General features: G+C 26.8%; 1 protein-coding gene across 2 annotated transcripts in view; it reads left to right on the plus strand.

Annotated features, from left to right (window-relative positions):
* The window catches only part of Mcr (macroglobulin complement-related), a 132,206-nt gene that overhangs the window by 34,826 nt on the left and 76,737 nt on the right, over positions 1–20,643 (plus strand). For both annotated transcript variants that reach the window (XM_087160811.1, XM_087160812.1), the window contains exon 2: positions 12,730–12,805. The gene's annotated coding sequence lies outside the window, so the exon portion shown is untranslated. The remainder of the gene's footprint in view (positions 1–12,729; positions 12,806–20,643) is intronic.

Consider the following 20,643-nt stretch of genomic DNA (forward strand, 5'->3'; position numbering starts at 1 on the left):
ATAAATTACGTCACCAATCAAAGTATGATTTATGTTTTTACGTATTAAGGTTCACATATTGGTGTATAAAGTTTTTTTTCTTCTTCTTTTTCCTTAAATGATCCTTAAAATTAATTTTAATTTTGCAGTTTTGTTATTTGCAGACAAAGGAGGATGCAACAATTAGACATTAAATCCATGCCATTTGCGTGGCAATTACACAATTTATTTTGTTATACGGCTCAAAGTTTTTATTAATACGTTTAAAACTATTTTTATTCATTCAAATGTAATAAAATATTTTTTAATCAAAGTTAAAAATTTTCAAAAAGTGCTTTTTTTTACTAAAATATTAACTAATTTGCATGTGTCACGTGTTACGTATTTGCTACGTACAATCGAATTACAGGTTTATGTCTCATGATTCAATTCTAACCCTTTTTTGTCTGTAAAAATACTTCTTTTTATTCAAACAATAGGAATAATTTAAAGAGATCACATTCAATCCTTATTATTAACAAGATAACAAAATAACAATTGTTTAAAAGAATCAGTGCAAATACATTACTAAAAATGTGCTTCTTTAAACGAAATGCTTTTGCGTCTTAGCTATAAATTGATTCGATATGCACATGAAAATGTGTGTGAAAAGTTAACTATCGAATAAAAAGCGAAAAATAAGGAAATGGACTATAAAAGTGAAAAAGTAAATAAGAAAATAAAACTAAATGCGCTGTAAAAATTTTTAGTTTATCGCAACACCAAGCATGGGGGCAACTATACGCTTTTTACAGTAAAATTTTTTACAGCTCTTATAACATCTCACCTTCTGAGTGAGATTTTTTTTCTTCACATTAACAGCTTTAAAAAGCTTAGATATAACCTTAACACCATACATTCCTCTATATATGGTGTTAAAGTGGTCATGCCCCACTTTCAAGCGAAGACATAATTTTAATTTCAATTATACAATCAAAAAATATATAAATACGTTGAATGTCACGCTAATTTTGCATGGCTTGCCTGTCTGGTCACAACGGTAAATAACTACAATCTAAATTTGCAAATATTGACAGATTTTGCTAGTTTTTTTAAAAGGTTTAGCATGACGTAGCTGAGAAAGTGGTGAATTATATAAGCTTACGAATTATTTAGAAATAGTGGTGGATAAAAATCTACTAAATTGAATTTATTAAACCAAGAATCACAATTAACAAACTACCACTTGAAAATATTTATTCTCTGTCCGGAGCAACTTGGCATCTCTGTGTATATAAATAAAACTATTTTTGTGTGTTCTATATTGAATTAATTTTTTCAAACTATTTTAGTAACGAAAATAATATTAAAAAATTAAAAATTTACTCGAATTATGTGTTTCTAATAATCTTGGCTTCACCGGTCACTGTTGACCCCCGTGGCGCTACAAACAAACTAAGTACCGGTCACCGGTGACCCCCACGGCATTCAACGTGTTAAAATCATCTATTATTTAAGCAGCGAAAACATCACCTATTTTACAACGCGTGAAATTTAAAGCTACAACTTAAAACATCTCACCTTCTGTGTGAGATATTTTTTTACATTCTTTTTTGCATTAACAGCTTTATAAAGCTTAGATATCACCTTAACACCATGCATGCATCTATTAACAATGGAATACCGAAGGGGAAAAAAAGAGCATTAAAAGTCTATTACTAATAGCTTAATGAACAGTTATTCAGCTGTCTCTATAATTAAATATGAACAATTTGTAACTTGATCATCATTACTTAAACGGCAAAATATAGAGAGAAAAAATATGTTGAAAGAAAATCACCTTTATTATGTCAGGTTTCGAGACATATTACAGAATTATTATTCTTTGTATTGTCAGTGAACCTTTTTAGCTGTAAGTAATACCATTATTATGGAAACGTGATAAATAACGTGATATTGTTGTAACAAGTCAACGTCTATTTTTTTTTTTTTTTTTTTGATTCACTAAGAAGGATATTCACAAACTGAATAGTTTTAAGTTATATTTTCAAATATTAAAAACTCGTCTTATATTTTCTTTTTATTTCATTTATAACAGCTGTATGTTTTAAAATTTTTAATTATTTTATTTATTTCGTCTCTCCAGTTTTAATTAATTCGTATATCTTAATTTAATTTTTTTTGTCTTATAAAATACATACAATGAGTTTAATTAGCACAAAAAAACTTAGTATTTTTTGTTTTTCTCTATAAAAAAAGTTAGCTATCAGGGGTCTGTTCAGAAGAAATTTGGGTCCGCTAACGGACCCTTCACAAAATATCTTCTCATAAAAACGGATCCTTCACAAAATATTTTAACTTAAAAACGGACCGTTCACAAAATGATTTTTCTTTTAATCGGACCCTTCTCAAATTTGTTTATCTTCATTATTATTTTGTTAATCGAATAAACCCTTTCCAGGGCAGAAAACAAGAAAGATGGATGTAAACGAATTAAGTTTTGTCTTCGGCAGACGATTCTTCCATTATTCGTCCGAAATTAATATTCTGCGTTCAGCAGTATATTAATTTCGCTAAATAGGCTAAATACCAAATATTTTTATGTTGCATCTCTTATTTAGAAGCAGCAGTTGTTGTTTATTTTTTAAAATTTAATTTTTTTAATTAAAATTTTACAGTGTTGAGCATAATCTTGTATGTCTTTACAATTTAAAAACTCCTTGAAAAAGTTTTTTTTTTTTTTTGCAATAACGGACCCTATTTGCTCAAATTCATAAAAGCGGACCCTGGTTGAAAGAATGTGAGTAATTTTTTCACAATTTCACGAAAAACGGACCTTTCACAAAATGTTTGGGCAGACCCCTGGCTATATTGCTCTCTAGTTAAATATTGCAACCAAAAAAATAATAATAAATGTTTTAAAAAATTAAAGAAAATAATAAATGTTTTTCAATAATGAATCTGACATTTTTATGGTCCTTTAAGTAGCATTTGACAACTCAACATACAGTTTGAGATAAAAACATTATAACTTATTATAAAGCTTAAAGTTTTTGTATAAGTATAAATAAATCTATTTTTTTATAGATTAACATATATACAACAACATATATATAACAGAGATATTTTAAGCGTCAGTGACATCGTTACAAAATGTGTTTTTTTTCCCTTTCAAATGAGAAGAAAAACATTAGTTAATTTGCATTTATCATGTGTGAAACTTACTGTGGAATTGCCATGCTCCTAAAATTACCTGCAATCACGTAAAAATCTGCATTTTTTGATAATTACCTTAAAAATATATTTCTTAAATTTATTATAAGAATCTAACAATGTTACAAACTTGTTATAAAGGTTAAAGTTTTCGTATGAGTATAAATAAGCCTATTTTTTTTATAGATTAACAACCAGTACAAAGATATTTCAGACATTAGACACATGTTTACTAAATCTGTTTTTTTTTCTCATTTGAGAAAAAAAATCATTAATTTGCATTTGTCATGTGTGGAACTGCCATACTCTTAACATTACCTACAATTACTTACAATCTGGTTTTATTTATAATTATCTGAAAAATATAGTTCTTAAATTTATTAGAAGAATCTAATGATGAAGAAAAAATCCTAATGGAAATTTTCTTCATTAATATATGAAAGATTTATTATGAAACTATAACTTGCAATAAGTGAAAGTGGAAATTAGTGTTTTATTAATTTAAAAACTATAAGATCATATATTTCTTACAGATTAATACTTTAAGCTTTTCCTGATTGATAATTATCATAAAACTGAAATTAATAATATGTATAAAAATTTAAATTATGGAAAAAATGGCTTTTAATGTAATTTCGAAAGATGACTTATTATATGTTTATTACATTAAAATTATATTTATGAAAATGGTAAACAAATTTGTAGCCTGTCATAGTTTCGCCGTAAATAATTGTAATTGATCTTTGTTATTATTTATATCGTGCTTTTATGTGTAGGTGTTATTAATTATGTAACAAAGGAAATTCACGACTAAACCTCAGAAATAAAACTCACAAAATATTATTTTCTTAAGCTTTTCAGTTCTTAAAAATGTTTAAAACTTCTATATCAACTATTGAATTTAAAACCAATTTTTAAGAAATTGTTTAATATTAATAAAAACTGCTTATTATATTTATATAAAAAACAAAAAAAAAATATTACGAAAAGAATTGAAATATTCATATGCATGTGCTATATTATATTTTGAGAACAAAAATAGTACATTTTTAAAAATTATAATTGTAAGAGGAAATTTGATTTCGACATATGCTAATCAATATGAATTATGACTTTTAAAACTAAGTTAGTTAATTTTCAGTTTCATTAAAATGATGGTTATTATTGAAACTTGTTAAATTTATAAAATATGTATTGAATAATATAACAGTAATTTTTCTTTTTGTCAAATTACACGTTAAATTATTCGTTTAGTAGACACATTTAGTATTTTTTAAAGGTAAATCGAAAAGTTTTCTGGGAACAAAGTCTGTTGCAATTAAATTATTAATCTAAATTAATAAAATTAGCTTAAAAGAAAGTTTAATATTCCAAAAAAATACAATAGAATAAAAAATGATTTTTTGATCTAAATAATTAGCACATTATTTGTTACATAAAAATTACATTTGCCTTTTGTTTGTTTTAAAAAGTCCTTATAAAATCTTATTTTAGCTATAATATATTATTCAGTACAATTTGTTTAAAATATGATATAATGCATGTAAAAACTAAGTCAAACTGCTTTACTTTTTGATTCGTAAATACATAAGTATTTGGAGTAATCATATATTGTGATTCAATGCTTACAGAAACAACACAAAAACCTACAAAATCTCACCATTTTCATCTAAAAATGGAATAAAAAGTCATTTCAATTCTTGTCATTCCCTCAATAATTTATAAAGTAGTATTCTAAACTGGATAGTCAAGTTTTTTGTCTTTTGTATGACGCGCTTGCCGCACACATACTTTACAAGGCACGTGCTGTTTTTATAGAAACCAGAATAGAAAGCGAGAGTACATTTCGCGTGCCTAGTTAATCTCGACTCCTGGGGCGATATGGATTAAAAAAGACTGAGTTTGATAGATGTAATCAACCTCTCTCTACTCTACCCTCTGGGTTCATACGACCCCACTAGATAGAAACCTTGAACCCACAGCATCAATTCTTTATATTACCCATTATAATTGGCTTATTCTGAATTGAAAGTTAACAACGGAAATAATATACAAATGTATGTTACCCCATACCTGCCAAGTCTCCTATTTTTAAAGAAGACTTCTGTATTTTGCGACTATCTTTTGTTTACCCGTACATTCTCAAATTTATCCGTATTTGCTGAAGAAATTTTAAAAAAAATATTTCTTTAATAAAATATCCGCTGATGTCAAAAATAAAATTAAAAAATCTTCTAAAATCTTTAATTGATATTTTTTGCTTATTATTTGAAAATATGAGCAAAAAAATCTTCTTCAGATTAGGATATATATATATATATATATATATATATATATATATATATATATATATATATATATATATATATATATATATATATATATATATATATATATATATATATATATATTTACTTCGCTAAATATAAGTCCTTACATTATTTCTAATCTTGACTTACATGATTATGCATGATGTATCAAAACTAAAAATGTGGCTAGTAAAATCTCCGTTATTTTATTTTTCCAATGTTTTTAGGTATGTTACCCTATAACGAGGAAGGCATATTGTAAGGAATCCGCTGTTACTCTATTTTTTTTTCCAAGTCTCATTTGCGTTGCGAATATTAAAGTTACAGAAATTGTAGGTTTATAACAAGTCAAAAATTCTTTGATATCCGCTTCTGCGGCTTTTTTTTTCCCTTCCTTTTTCTTAAAAAAATAAATAAATTTTCTACTTCTTAAGTGAGGAATATTATACAAAAAGCAACAAAATGGAAGCTATTTTCATTATTTTTTCGTTGGTATTATTTATAGAATGAGAAAATTAGCGTAATTTCACATATTTCTTACCAGTAATCTCAAACCTTTACGTTTACAAAATAAACATGCATGGGTGACAGACGGCCAAGATATCTTCCACTTTACGGAATAAAAACTATCCCGATAATTTTAGGTAACTTGTCTCACTCTTCAAAAAAATATCCTTTTCGTTGATCACGTACTAATAATGGAAAAGTCACTTTCAGTCTTTGATATTTTTTTCAAATTCTTCAAAATATACTTAGAGAGTTATTTTAACTTATCAAATATTTAAGTCATGAAATTTCTCATACTTATCAATAAGGTTTAAATCTTACAGACTTTTGAGGAACCCGCAACAAATTATAAATGAAAAAGAGTGTTTTTGAACACCTCTGCCGGAAAATATAGCTATAGGCTTGTAACTTGTATAGATTACTTTGGTTATTCAACGCAATAACTGCATAAAATTTTGTAATCCTAAGTTTCAATATTCATAGAAAAATGGACATTTTTGTTCAAAAAAAATTATTTTTTTGCTTAACATTTTCTTATTATAACTGTAAAAATATTCTATAAAATGAAACAAAATTTCTGACGCAATTTTTAATTAGTAGGAATATCTTCATTTTAAAATTTGAGAATGATATAATTTAAATGTTCCAAAATTTCGTATCATATTTAAAATAGTCAATTCGTGAATTTTCAGTTCCAGTGTAATTTTATAAAAAGGAATATAACTATACCCGAAGGCTAATTATTATTCTTTAAGTCAATAATATTTCCTACATGTGTATGTTTTAGGTATTCAAAAACTTATGTCAAGCATTGAAAAGAATGTAAAGTGAACTAAATTATATTTTGAAGTTTTTATTTTATATTTCCAAAAAATATATTTGAGTAATTAAACTTTTGTAATGAATCAAACAATGATAACCTTATTTTCTTATGTGTAAATTTTTAATTTAACTTAGATAGTTCTCAAAGTGTCTTTATTCCTGATTTCCTGCACTAACATTGTCCTTATTCCTGATTTCCTGCACTAATATTGTCCTTATTCCTGATTTCCTGCACTAACATTGCTCTTATTCCTGATTTCCTGCACTAACATCAGCATGAAGTTTACTAGGTCAATGTGGGTAAGAATCATAATAAGTGACGTAAAAAGCAAAATTTTAAAAAAAAAGTGGCTTTTCTACGTGGGTAATTTTTTAAATGTACTCGTTAAGTATAATTCAATAGTTTTAAAATAATCAAATTTCATTAACGATTTTTTTTATGATTTAGTGTTTATAGATACTTCATGCAATAAAAAACATAATTAATTTTAACATTTAATTTTTGTTCAAAATATTTATTGGTTCCATACAGTTTTTTTTCTCATTACTTTTTTAAATTATAAGAGACACAAATTTATAAGCATTTCATGCAATCATTTTTATTTATTTTCTTACTTATTATTTAAATGCATTCAGTAACAAATTCTATTATGTCACGCACCTATATTTATTCAATATTTCTTTGGTATAGTGATTATTAATCAGGAGTTATGGTCATCGGAAAAATAACACACGATTTGACCCATGCCCCTAAATCCGTATAGGGTTATCTCAACGATCAACCCTTCCGTGTCACGATCATACGATATTGTTCCTGAAGCCTAACTACATTTTGATATTGAATCAAATGGGATAATGATAAAAGTTAAGAAAGTTTATATATTTATTTACCTTATTCATCAGTATTCAGTTTCTTTATCTTGAATCATTCTAAGTACCTTATTTTAACTTGTCAAGTGAAAACAATGTGCAGAAATAGTATAAGTGGTTACATTGTGACTATTTTAAAGAGATTATAATCTAAAATTCCAAATCATCCTTTAAAATTGTCTAGAACTATCATTTTTTATTATTTAAAATGTAATGGCTTTCTTCATAAACTACAAATTTGAATTAAAAATATATTATTTCGTAATTGGATTTTACCCTGATATTATGTCAACATGTTTTTCTTTTACATCACTACGATGTTATAATGTTTTGTTTTGTACCACTACTTTGTCATAATTTAACTTTGTAACTATAGTATGCCATAATTTTTAATGCATCATTAATATATCCTACTGATTTATTTTACATCACTCTTGTGTCGTAATTTCACTTTGTAAGAATGGTATACAATAATTTTTAATGCATTATTAGCATGACATTTGTGACATAATGTTTAATTTTGCATCATTACTATGTCATAATTTGACTTTGTAACGATAGAATACCATAATTTTTTATTCATCATTAGTATATCCTAATGATTTATTTTACATCATTATTATGTCATAATTTGACTTTGTAAGAATAGTATACAATAATTTTTAATGCATTATTAGCATGACATAATGTTTAATTTTGCATCATTACTATGTCATAATTTGACGTTATAACGATAGAATACCATAATTTTTTATTTATATCCTAATGATTTATTTTACATCATTGTTATGTCATAATTTGACTTTGTAAGAATAGTATACAATAATTTTTAATGCATTATTAGCATGGCATAATGTTTAATTTTGCATCATTACTATGTCATAATTTGACGTTGTAACGATAGAATACCATAATTTTTATTCATCAGTAGTATTTCATAGTGATTAATTTTGCATTATTACTATGTCATAATTTTACTTTGTAACGATAGTATGCCATAATTTTTAATGCATCAGTAGTATGTCATAATGATTAATTTTGCATCATTGTTATGCCATTATTTGAATTTTTATCTGTTTAATTTAACTGTTTACCATGACTGTTACGATATGACTACTTTAATACTCATATTATGATTATCTTAGATCCAACGCAACCATTTTAATTTTAATATCAATATCTATAAACTTTGGTGTTATAATTGAGGTTGCGAATATAATAATGTTTAGTTTATTCTTCATATTCAGATATAAATTTTTGTTGTAGACGTAAGCATAGTTTTTTTAATGATAACCAATTACTAAAATAAGCTTTACTTTAATTTCTTCTAATTAATTACAGATGTTTGAGTTCCAGTTTGCGAAATGGCGTGCAGTTAATTGAGACCAATATGTTGTTACCTCATTTAAAGTGTTGTATTGGGCCTCTTAGCAACTTGGGTGGCTTCCAACTTGAGTACAATTTGAACACCCAAGCCTAGTCTTAGTCATCTGATCAGTTTTGGATGTTCTGCTAAAATCCCAACTTTAATTGCAGCTTTCTAGTTCTCAATTAATGGATTTGTTCCATCGACGCCTCTTCACCTCTTGGCGGAGTTGGCATAAAACCTTTTGTCATGATTTTGGTAGGATTTAGATTAAGGGGCACTTTAAAGGATGCCTCACTTACAGGATCTACCCATTATTTTCTTGTTCGGAGGGGATGAGCAGGAGCCTTCAGGAGTAACCTATATTCATGATTCACTAAAACTTATGATTTTTGCCTAATGGAATTCATACCAAAAATAAAGGATGCAATGTTACAAATTTAGATAAAATTTCATTTTTATTATAAACATAAGGATCATGTATTTTCAATGATATTTAATATATTTACATTCGTAAACTGGAATAGAATCTCCCTTAATCGGACCCCTCGGGATATCATAACCCCTCGGGATATCACACGCTAATTTCAAAATTAAATACCTCACTTACAGGATCTATCCCAGGGCTCGAAAAAACTCAGAAATTTTACCCGTCCCCGAGGACGGCTCGTCCAACAATGCACCCGTCCTCCGTTGAAATTAACCCGTCGCTTTTAAATAAATAAAAAAATAAATTTCTCCAATTTATTACAAACATTTATATAAATTGCACAATGAATTAGTCGTTACTAGGATTACATTATACAGTAATAAAAGAAATACTAGGTTACTAATAGTAACCAGTATTTCTTTTATGAAATAACTTAAATGACAAGGGTCAAGTTATCTGGAATGTCAAGTTATCCGAGGGTACTGCGTTTTTTAAATGAATCAAATATGACGTTTGCCAGTTCCACAATCAAGCCAATGATTTACAGAGGTTTCTGAACAGAAATCTGAAAGGGGTTTTCCATTTAGGTAGATGTTCATAATTGTTTTTAAAGCTTCTTGTTTAAGACCAGTACGTATTGTGCTTGTGCTTTTTTGTAAGTTTATTGCTGCAAAGCCCCTTTCAACCGTTGCAGTACTCCCAGACAGAGAAAACATCAATATATGCGCAGTATGTTGCTGTATTGTGGGTCATTTTGCTGCCTTGTAGCTTACAAGACTCTTGTAACATAACAAAAATTTAAAATGTATCACGAACATTAACGGGAAAATGGCCGTCCGCGCGGACGTCGGATTCGAGAAATTCGTTGTCCGCGGAAAATTTTTGACCGTCGAGGACGGGCGGACGGGCTGTTTTTCGAGCCCTGATCTATCCATTATTTTCTTGTTTGGAGTTGATGGACAGCAGCCTTCAGGAGTAACCTATATTCCTGATTCATTAAAACTCAAGATTTTGTCTCATGGAATTTATACTAAAAATGGGGGATGCAATGTTACAAATTTAAATAAAATTTCATATTTACTATAAAAATAAGAGTCGTGTATTTTCAATGATATTTATTATATTTTGAGTCATAAACTAGAATAGAATTTCCCTTTATACACGAACTTATACACTAGTTTCAAAATTAAATGCCTAAAATTTAAACCTAATTCAACTAAACGAATTATTTTATACAATGCAAGAATAACCTTGCGCAGTTGCTCCCAAAATGGGGAATACGTTCTTTTTAAAAAGACGCCATACGACGGGAGAAACTTTTCGTCGCCAATTCTCTTTCACACCTCCATATAACTAATTTGAAATTTAATGTATATAAAAAGTGAGTTCAGGCAAACCTAGAGTGAGCCATGAAGTTTTTGAGTACTGAAAAGAAATTTAAAAAAAAATCAAAATGGAAATAAATTATGTGAAGATAACTTAAGATTGCACAATCGAGAAGTTTTCTTCCAATAATTTGTTCGCATTTTGATATTCTGAAATTTGTTTCAGGAATTCAAACTTCTAGGCTTGCTTGGACTCAATTTTTCTACAGTTTAAATTTTAAAATAGTTTTGAAGGTGTGAGAGAATTTGCCACGAAAATTTTCTCACGTGGCATGGCGTCCTCTTAAGCGATACCCCAGAACCGAAGCTAACCGTAAAATCTGTGCTATTAAAAATAAAGAACGTATATTCAGCATTTCTTTCTTTTAAAAAAATGAATTTTTTTATGAATTTGTCATTAATAAAACACCCCTTGTTAAAAATATTATAATAAGTCTCAATTTTATTTAAATATATTAGTATCTATATATATATTTCTCTTACACGGCGACAAAAAAAAAAAACCTCATTACAACTCCCCGAATGGCAACGCTAGAAAATCGACCAATGATTGCCGCTAAAAATGTCACATGCCAAATCTAGCTGAGATGGCTCAACATATAGCGCTTTTAAAAACGGAAACTGAAATAACCAGAGAGAGCATAAGCTAGGCAGAAGTGAGTAGTCTTTGTCGATAGATCTCTATTTTAGTATTTTGTCGAAAGCGCTTTTTTTCACGAATTTATATATTACGAATTTATTTGATGATTTTTGATTTATATCACGCATTTATTTGTTTTGCTAGAATTTATTTGTTTATGCAGGTTTTTCCATTGCAATTCACTTATTTCAATTTTTAATAGACTTAATTATAGCCAAAATTTTAACCTTTTTAAAGAGATATCAGTTTTAGAAATTTTATCTTAAGATTTTATACTATAGCACATTTCTAATAGGTTTAACAAATTACATGTCATTTATTTGAATTAAAATATATTTTAATGACTTAGTATTTACTAAAAAGGTGCAATTTAAAAAAAAAAAAAAAAAGTTGTTATATGGATTTGAATTATTGTTTTGAATTCTTCGAATTTTGTGCATTTGCAATGCACCTAAGTTAGTTGCGAGCGAAGCGAGCTTGGTTTGCGAAGCAAACCATATAAGATTGCGTAGCAATTTTCGGGTGTCGACAAGCGTTAGCGAGCAGGGGGAGCAGCCCACTAGTATATAAATAAAAACAATGCACTGTACAGTCAGTTTTTTTATATATTCACTAATCTTTGTTCTTATATATTTAACTTGAAACAAAAATGGGGATGATTTTATAACCATGTAGTTATTCATGTATCTTCTACAATTGTTTAAGCATTATTTGATTCCTAACTTTTAATATTATTTTTTTGTGTTGCGATAGCAACGATGTATATTTGAAACCATCTGAAATTAAATCAACAGATGGTTGCTGACAAGACCTAACTGAAAATTTTTTACCTTTTACTCATTAACACTTACAATTATACAATTGAATTCCTTTGATGCAAAAAATAAAGAATTAATATCATTCAGTGAATTAGGAGAGATATGACAACTCCATTCTTCTAGATTTTTTTCTATTGAAGGATGTAATATGAAATGGATAGAATATTCAAATAAGTAGAATACAAAAAATCTCCGTCAAATTTATTATTTTTTATTTAGTTTTTAAATGAATGTAATTTGCAAAATGTTTGTAATTTACAATTGGTGGAAAGTTTGTGATTTATAATTGGTCAAATGTTCGTAATTTACAATTGCTGAAATGTTTCAAATTTACAATTGGTGCAACTCTGGTTTACGAAATTTAAAATATTTATATTTGTTTTCATCCCTTTTATTTTATTTGTATTGCAGATTCTATTACCTCAGCAGTTTTAATGGTGCTAGATGATCTTTTATCCAAATTTTATCCAGTATTATTCCAATTAAGGTGAGTAATTTAATTATAAATTAAAATATAATAAATTATTCTGAATTTTATTGTAAGTTAAAATCCAATTAGTAATGATAAACAGTAAATATTTAAAAAAATATATGTTTCATGAATTGCAAGTATCTTGCGTTATATATGAATTTAATCCTTATTTAGAAGTAACTCAATCAATTTCATGACACAGAATCCATTTCAAAGTTTATAAATCAAGTAAAAAATGCTAAAAATATCACTATGTTTAATAAGAACATAGTTCAGTATAGCATAGTTGCAAAATTAATAATTTTCTTCCAAATTGAATTAATTTATTGTATGAGCAAAAATGAAAAAAAAAAATCTGCTTGATAGTTTTCCCTAAATTATTCAACTACGTTTATAGCGAATGTAAAATATCATTCAATTAACATAATATAATGGCATGAAATATTCGAATTATTTAAATCTTAAAGAATATTTAACGCGAAGAAACATTTTTAATAAAGTCAATTTTCATTAAAGTCATTTTTCTACTTGATGAACGCGAATAATGTTTCAAAGACCTAAAAGTGGGTAGTGAATCTTAGATTAAGAAGAAATGGTCTAATATGATTCAAGAAACCAACACACATTTCAGTTTTCAAAGTAACTTCTGTTTCTAAATCCATACAGAAGCAACATGTAATTAAAAGTCGTAAACTTTTATGTTCCAGCTGATACATCTTGCTATATTTTTATTTACTTATAGAAGTAATATGAATGTTCCAAGCAACATTTCACTTGTAGTTGTGAGATACAGCTTCACAAATTGTTGGTCTCATTTAGTATTTTGTATTCACAAATATGTATACTGAAATTCTTGTACAATAAAATTGTCTACAATAGTGACTTTTCAGCATTGGAAAGCAAATATTTCCAATTCATTTTATACTAAAGTAGACTAATTATGAAAACAAAACCTGAAATATAATTAATTAAATAATGGTTTTTTTTAAACTTATAGCTATAACTAAGTTATAATGACTATAACTATCTTTAAGCAATTTTTCATTTCATGAATTTCAACCAACGCCAATTTAAGAATTACAAAGTTGTCAGAGTGCAAACTCTCGAGTTTCAAATTGTTCCACCTTCTGTCCGATTAAGTGGATTGCCGCATGGCCTACACGGTTTTCAGTTTGTTTTAGGCAGACTTTCTACCTTAGGGACTCCATTTGGAATACATATTACGCGTGGGTATTGCTGTTCTTAGCACTCTCTTAATATTTTCAATGTATTTCAATTATTTTGTTATTCACCAGAGAGCTGTTGTTCTCTGTATGATTGCAAGACACCGAATCTATTCATTTTGAAACTCACATGGTAAGATTAAATTATTTCTAATGTTTGTAGCATTGTATGTTTAGCATGTTTATCAACAGATTGGTTATTCTCTTCTATAGTTTTTATTTAACCTTTATCGAAAATTTCATATGATTTTAAAGTTTTGAAGTATTTCTTACTTTTCTCTAGTTGGTGTATTAATCCATGGGCTAATTAATACAAGTGATTGCTTAAGAGGACGCTATACTTTTACTCTGTTTCAATGCTATATCTTGCAAAAAAAATTTAACTTTTTTATTATTAGTCAGTTTACCATAATTTTAAAACACAGAGCTGTCAAATTAAGTTTAATTATTATTGCGTTTAAAATTTTTTAATTCAGTTTCTTTTTTTAGGATTTTAAATCAGAAATTTAATTGCAATTTAAATTAAAATAAAAGTTGTTTGAAATTTCCTATTTGGTATTTTCTAATAATTAATTTAGATTTTATAAAATTTTGTCTTAATTAAAACAAACGAAAATTTATTAATGTGTTCAATCTTTTGAATTCAAATTCAAAGCAAATAACATTAGCATTTTGATGAAAAAATATATACAAAATTTTAGAAAAATAGTTTTGAAAAATCAATACACGGAATTTTAAAGAAAGTTAGCATTTTTAACAAATTCTTGCCTATAAAAATTTTGACTCTAAAGTACAATGAAAGAATTGTAAAATTTTGTTATAATTAAAGCAATAAGCTATATATAAATGTTTCTATTCATTCAAAAGTTAACTATTAATTCAAATGAGCGAAAAATAATATTATGATTTTGATGATAAACTGTATGAAACTTTATTTGTTGTTAATTTTTCCATTAAAATCTTCAAAGCAAAATTGACTTTTTTAACAAATGGTTATCTAAATGATTGTTTCCCAAGTACCGCTTCACTGACCAGTGCCGGTAGCAACTTAATATTTGCATTAAAAATAAGATAATTTTTTTAAATATTTAATGAGGTTTAGGCTCAAGTATTTTTCATTGTAAAGAGTTTACGAATGATCTGAAACAATCTGATCAAAAAATTGTTTAAGTTCCACAATTTTGTGTACATAAAAATTAAGCTAATAATCCAAATTTCTAACCTTACTTGTCAGCGATAAAACCATGAATTCAGCTGAATAAATAAGATTATGATAGTAAAATATACAAAGCTCTATTTGTTGTTAAATTTTTCATCATAAGGGTTAAGTAAAATTGGCATTTGTAAAAAATCTAAATAATTGTGATTCTAAAGAATTATAAAATTCTGTATTAATTAAAACAAAGAGAAACATATAAATTTTTCGCCGTCGATTGAAATTCGTCAGAAAATATTAACAACCAAAGCTATGATTTTGTTTATAAAAATCTTTTAGCGTTTTTAATTTATAATTATCTTTAAGTTTAGTAAAAAAGTAGTAAACAAGAAATATAAATGGTCTTTTTTGTATCTTGAAAATATGTGATAAATCCTAAAAGTTTCCTTGGAACTTGATAAATTTGGTTTAATATAATATGCATAATTTTCAAGTGCGAACTCTATTTCGAATTTGTTAGCTTAAAATAGCAAGAACTTGTCATAGAAGACTAAAAAGTAGAAAACGATAATTATTTTCATTAACTATTTTTCTATACGCATCTAAATGGTGTTTTAACCGTGAAAAATAGCATCGAAACTTGGATTGCTTATAGTTTCCTAAGTACTGTTTAGCTTTTGAAAACAATTTAATTACCTACACAGTTATCGTGTCCAAACATACAATTGGTTTGTTTAACGGTGTTGCCATTCTCTTGGAACTAAAAGGCTTTTACCTATCACCGGCAAAACTCATTCATCTTCACTTCAGCTTTCAGATGGTGTCTCTATTATGCAGGCATAAATCTTCATTAACTTTGTGTTAAACAAAAGCTCAATATCGAAATGAGTCAAGCATAAAATAGCGTGCAATTTTTCTTTATTAAGAATCCCTGTGTTAGTTGAATTAAAGCTATGGGGAAGAGTATGGATCGCGACCTTATGATTCTAAATGAGATTGAAAAACTTGATTAAGTTGATTTCCTGGGGTCCTAATATTCTCTTGAGTTACACAAGCATTATTTTTTGAACATCGAGTAACGGGACTTATAAACTTTTATCTTTGGGAAAGAATACTAATTTTAGAATAACGGGACTTGTAAACTTTTATCTTCGGAAAAAAATACTAATTTTAGAATAACGGGGCTTGTAAACTTTTATCTTCGGGAAAGAATACTAATTTTAGAATAACGGGACTTGTAAACTTTTATCTTCGGGAAAGAATACTAATTTCAGAATAACGGGACTTGTAAACTTTTATCTTCGGAAAAAAATACTAATTTTAGAATAACGGGGCTTTAAAATTTTATTTACAGGAACTTATAATGGTTATTAAATAACAGATCTTGTAAATTGTTAGTGCATCAGGTTTCCTTGAAACTCTCGCCAAGAAGAGAAAAGAATTCTCTGAGTATACCTCAAACTGTAAGCTAATCTATAATTTCAAGCTGCATACTGTTTTAACATAAAAACATAAAGACTTAAACGTACAAATATCTTAAACAGTAAAAAAATGAATAAACTTCTTTTTTTTTAAAAAAAAAAAGAAATTCCTATTCTGGCAAGCCTTTTTTTGCCAAGATGAAAATTAAAAAAATTAATGAGCAGCTTTAAATTTTACGAGACATAGCTATGCAAATTTGGTCGTAATTTTTCAAGTTCTAGAAAAGTTATATAGCAAATGATTTTTATTTTTTAAACACATAAAGATTATCTCCATATTGATTTTGGTCTAAATTTTCTTATTTAGCACATAAGGTGCTGATAATTATGTGCCAAACTGAACCTAATTGTCATGAATAACTGCTTCACACTCAAAAGTATTCTGCTTTTTTCAAATTGAAATACGGAGAATAATATAAACGCATTTTTTGTTTTTATTAAATAAAAAATATTTTATAAAATATTTTTTGAATCATTTTATTTATTGAGATACATAATATTGAAGAAAAATTACTTAAATTTAAGTTTCAAGGTTGAAAGTATTTTAAAACCTTTTAAAGGCTTTTAAATACTTACAATGTTTAAAAATTAAAACTCTTACAGTTTTACAAACGACATTAATTTTTTTCTCATAAAAATCTGTTCCATTGAATTATTCAATTTTCAAATTTAAGATAAGTCATCTTGAAACTTATTCAAATTTTTTGTCTGCAAGTTAACATAAAAAGCAGCATTAAATTTGACTTATGTTTAAATAACTGCCTTAAATAGTCAAACTAATTTTATCTAATTTTTCCTTTTATGAAATTCCATATTCTAGGACTGTGGGGTTTTTATTTTTGTTGTAGTTTAAGTAGTAAACTACATTTGAGAAAACGAAAATATTCGAAAAAATTTTATTTTATTTTACGTTATTCCAACAATTTTTTTCAACTATTTCATTTGTGTAGTTAATTATCTTTTTGTTGTCTGAAAAACTAATTTCAAGGTTACAAATAAATAAAGAATACAGTACATTTAATAAATGTGATAGAGTCTCGTGTATGATGAGAAATTAGATGGAATGTTATGTATTGATATTTGAAAGCAGACTAAGAGTTAGTATTAATAATTGAAAGTTTTAATATTAAATGGATTTGTTGTAGTCATGTATATGAGTAGTTGAATAATTTTTTGTATTTAGTTTAATATTTTAACACTTAGTAAGACATTAATATTTTAGTAAAATATTTCAACAAGAAAGTTTTTTTTACAAATGTATTAAATCTCTTATCATATAACAATATGATCTCCAATTTTAAAAATATGTTGTTTTTTTTAAAAATTAAATTATAAAATGATTATTGCCCGGAAAAATTTCATGAAAGGTTACAAATTGAGTATAATGTAAAAAATTGCAATTATAGGATTACAAAATAATTATAATCCGGAAAACTTATAAAATGTTACAAAATTATTATGATGCGGAAAATTCTGGTTATTAAAGGAAATGTGAAAAATTCTTAAAATAGGTTAAAAAATTATAACAATGTAAAAAAATTCTTGTAAAAAAAGGTTACATTTAAAACAATATAGGAATATATATTGTATAGGAATATTAAAACTATATACGCTTATAAATATTTTTACTAAACTTTTCATAATCTACATTTCTGGTTTCAATGCAAAGGGTTATGTTTTCAAAGGGGAAAATTTTCTAAAAGCAATCGATTAGATTCACTTGCCAAGACTGACAGCCCAAGGACATTAGGAAAAAAAAACGTTTTTTATCCAATTTAGAAAACCTTTCTTAAGAAACTGGATAACAATTCAGAAGATGTATCCTTTCTCGCTAAGATATTGGCTTCCCATTTTGTCTCATTCTTTGATTTATTTCGTTTCACATTGCCCTACTTAACGATATTGATGTGCTCTTTAACAAATTTATCGCATCCCCTACCCCCCAAAAAACTATTTTTTAAAATACGCAGATTTGTCCGGCTAAAAGAACAGGAAAGAATTATGTGACAAATATTTCAATACCTATTCTCGGTATTATGATTTTCATTTTTTTAAAGAAAAAAATATTTTACTTATAGCGTATTAATTTTACATCTGCATCCGAATTACAAAAGCAAAATAAAATGTCAATAATTATAATCAGGTGAATACGTTTTATAATTAATTTCTGGATTTATTATAATCAAATTAATAATAAGTTATAAATAAATTACGTCTTTCAATACTGATGTTATGTTTTAAAAATGATTTTTTTACAAATGTATTAAACATCTAAAGAAAAAAATATTTTACTTATAGCGTATTAATTTTACATCTGCATCCGAATTACAAAAGCAAAATAACATGTCAATAATTATAATCAAGTGAATACGTTTTATAATTAATTTCTGATTTTATTATAATTAAATTAATAATCAGTTATAACTAAATTACGTCTTTCAATACTCATGTTATATTTTAAAAAAGATTTTTTTGACAAATGTATTAAACAACTGTCTGATTATGTAACATGATCTTTCATTTTAAAAGCATTTTTAAAAAAAAAAAAAAAAAAAAATTATAAGATGATTATAAGGCGGAAAAATCATATGAAAGGTTTCAAGATGATTATAATGCAGAAAATTGCAATGCAAAATAATTATCATGCTGAAAACTATCAAAAAAAGTTACAAAATTATTATCATGAGGAAAATTCTTTTAAAAAGTTATAAAAATGCGAAAAATTCTAAAACAAGCTATTAATATTATATAGAAAGTATAGACATTATATACACGGCGAAAAAAATTTTGCTGAAATTAACGTACAGCATTGTAATGACATTTCTGATAAAAAAAAATTTTTTTTTTCAGGTTAATAAACCAAAATATACGGCATTTAAATCATTCGTAATTTTTTCGTTCATGTACGGCATATCCGAAATTCTGGTTTTCAAACTCATAGCTCTTATAAGACATTTAGTAAAAATTATGAACTTAAAATGTGGATTCAATCGAATAAATGGTTTTTATTCCATTGTCAAAGGTGATAAAATTACCAATTTTTTCCGCATTTAACAAATTTTATCACGTCCTGTAAAATAATATTTTACAATGAAATTTACCGAAATCATTACCAAAGCGCTTCGGTAAAGATTACAGAGCTTTTTGGTGCTCTCATAGAGCCAAACACACGATAAATTTTAACATATTCTGGTCGTTTTGACCATGCTTTTTTTTTTCTCTCTGTGTGCTCATTTCCAATAAAAAGTCTAAAATGATTTGAATATTTTATACTTCGCTAAAAATTCAAGACATTCTATTCATAACTACGGTACTCTTTAATGCCAGCATTTTATATTTTACCGGTAATATAAGCACGCAATAAGAATATGAGGGATTCGAAAAATCTAATTTTGTAGTGAAAAAATTTTCTGACCCACACTTTCACCTAACTTACCAGAATTTCCTCTTTTATTCTTATTACCATACATACATAGTTAACTCTTTCTTCTTTATGAAACCTTTGTATAATTCCAGGTATTCGCCTATTCCGGGAAGCGGTACTTTTTTTCTTTTTCTTTTATGATCATTTTTCAGCAAGGCGATGTAAATTGTGGCAAATTAATGTGTTTATCCAGCGTAATCTTGCGTGTTCTTTTGTAATAGGATGGTATAATTGTTTGGTACCCAAAACCTTTTCCGGAAGTCGACACTTACTCGTTGGGGCGCATTTCCGATGAAAACGTCACTATTAGAAATCGCGTTCAGTGTTATTTCGACAACATATACTGCTTTTGTTATCAATTCTTTATTGTTTGCCGAGTTTTTGATGGAATAACAGAAACATAAATACTCAATTTTTATTGACGGCACGATAAAATGTTAATATTTGGTTAGCAAGAAAGTAATTTCGGTTTTTTTGTGTGTGAAATAAAAATCAATTTTTTTCTAACTAACTTTAATGAGTCAAATATATTCACTTCTGTTCGATGACCTTTTGCTATCTTTCTTGTA

This window comes from Parasteatoda tepidariorum, chromosome 4 (genome assembly GCF_982258835.1).
Source record: "Parasteatoda tepidariorum strain Cologne lab strain chromosome 4, Ptep-v5.0, whole genome shotgun sequence".
Taxonomy (NCBI): domain Eukaryota; kingdom Metazoa; phylum Arthropoda; class Arachnida; order Araneae; family Theridiidae; genus Parasteatoda; species Parasteatoda tepidariorum.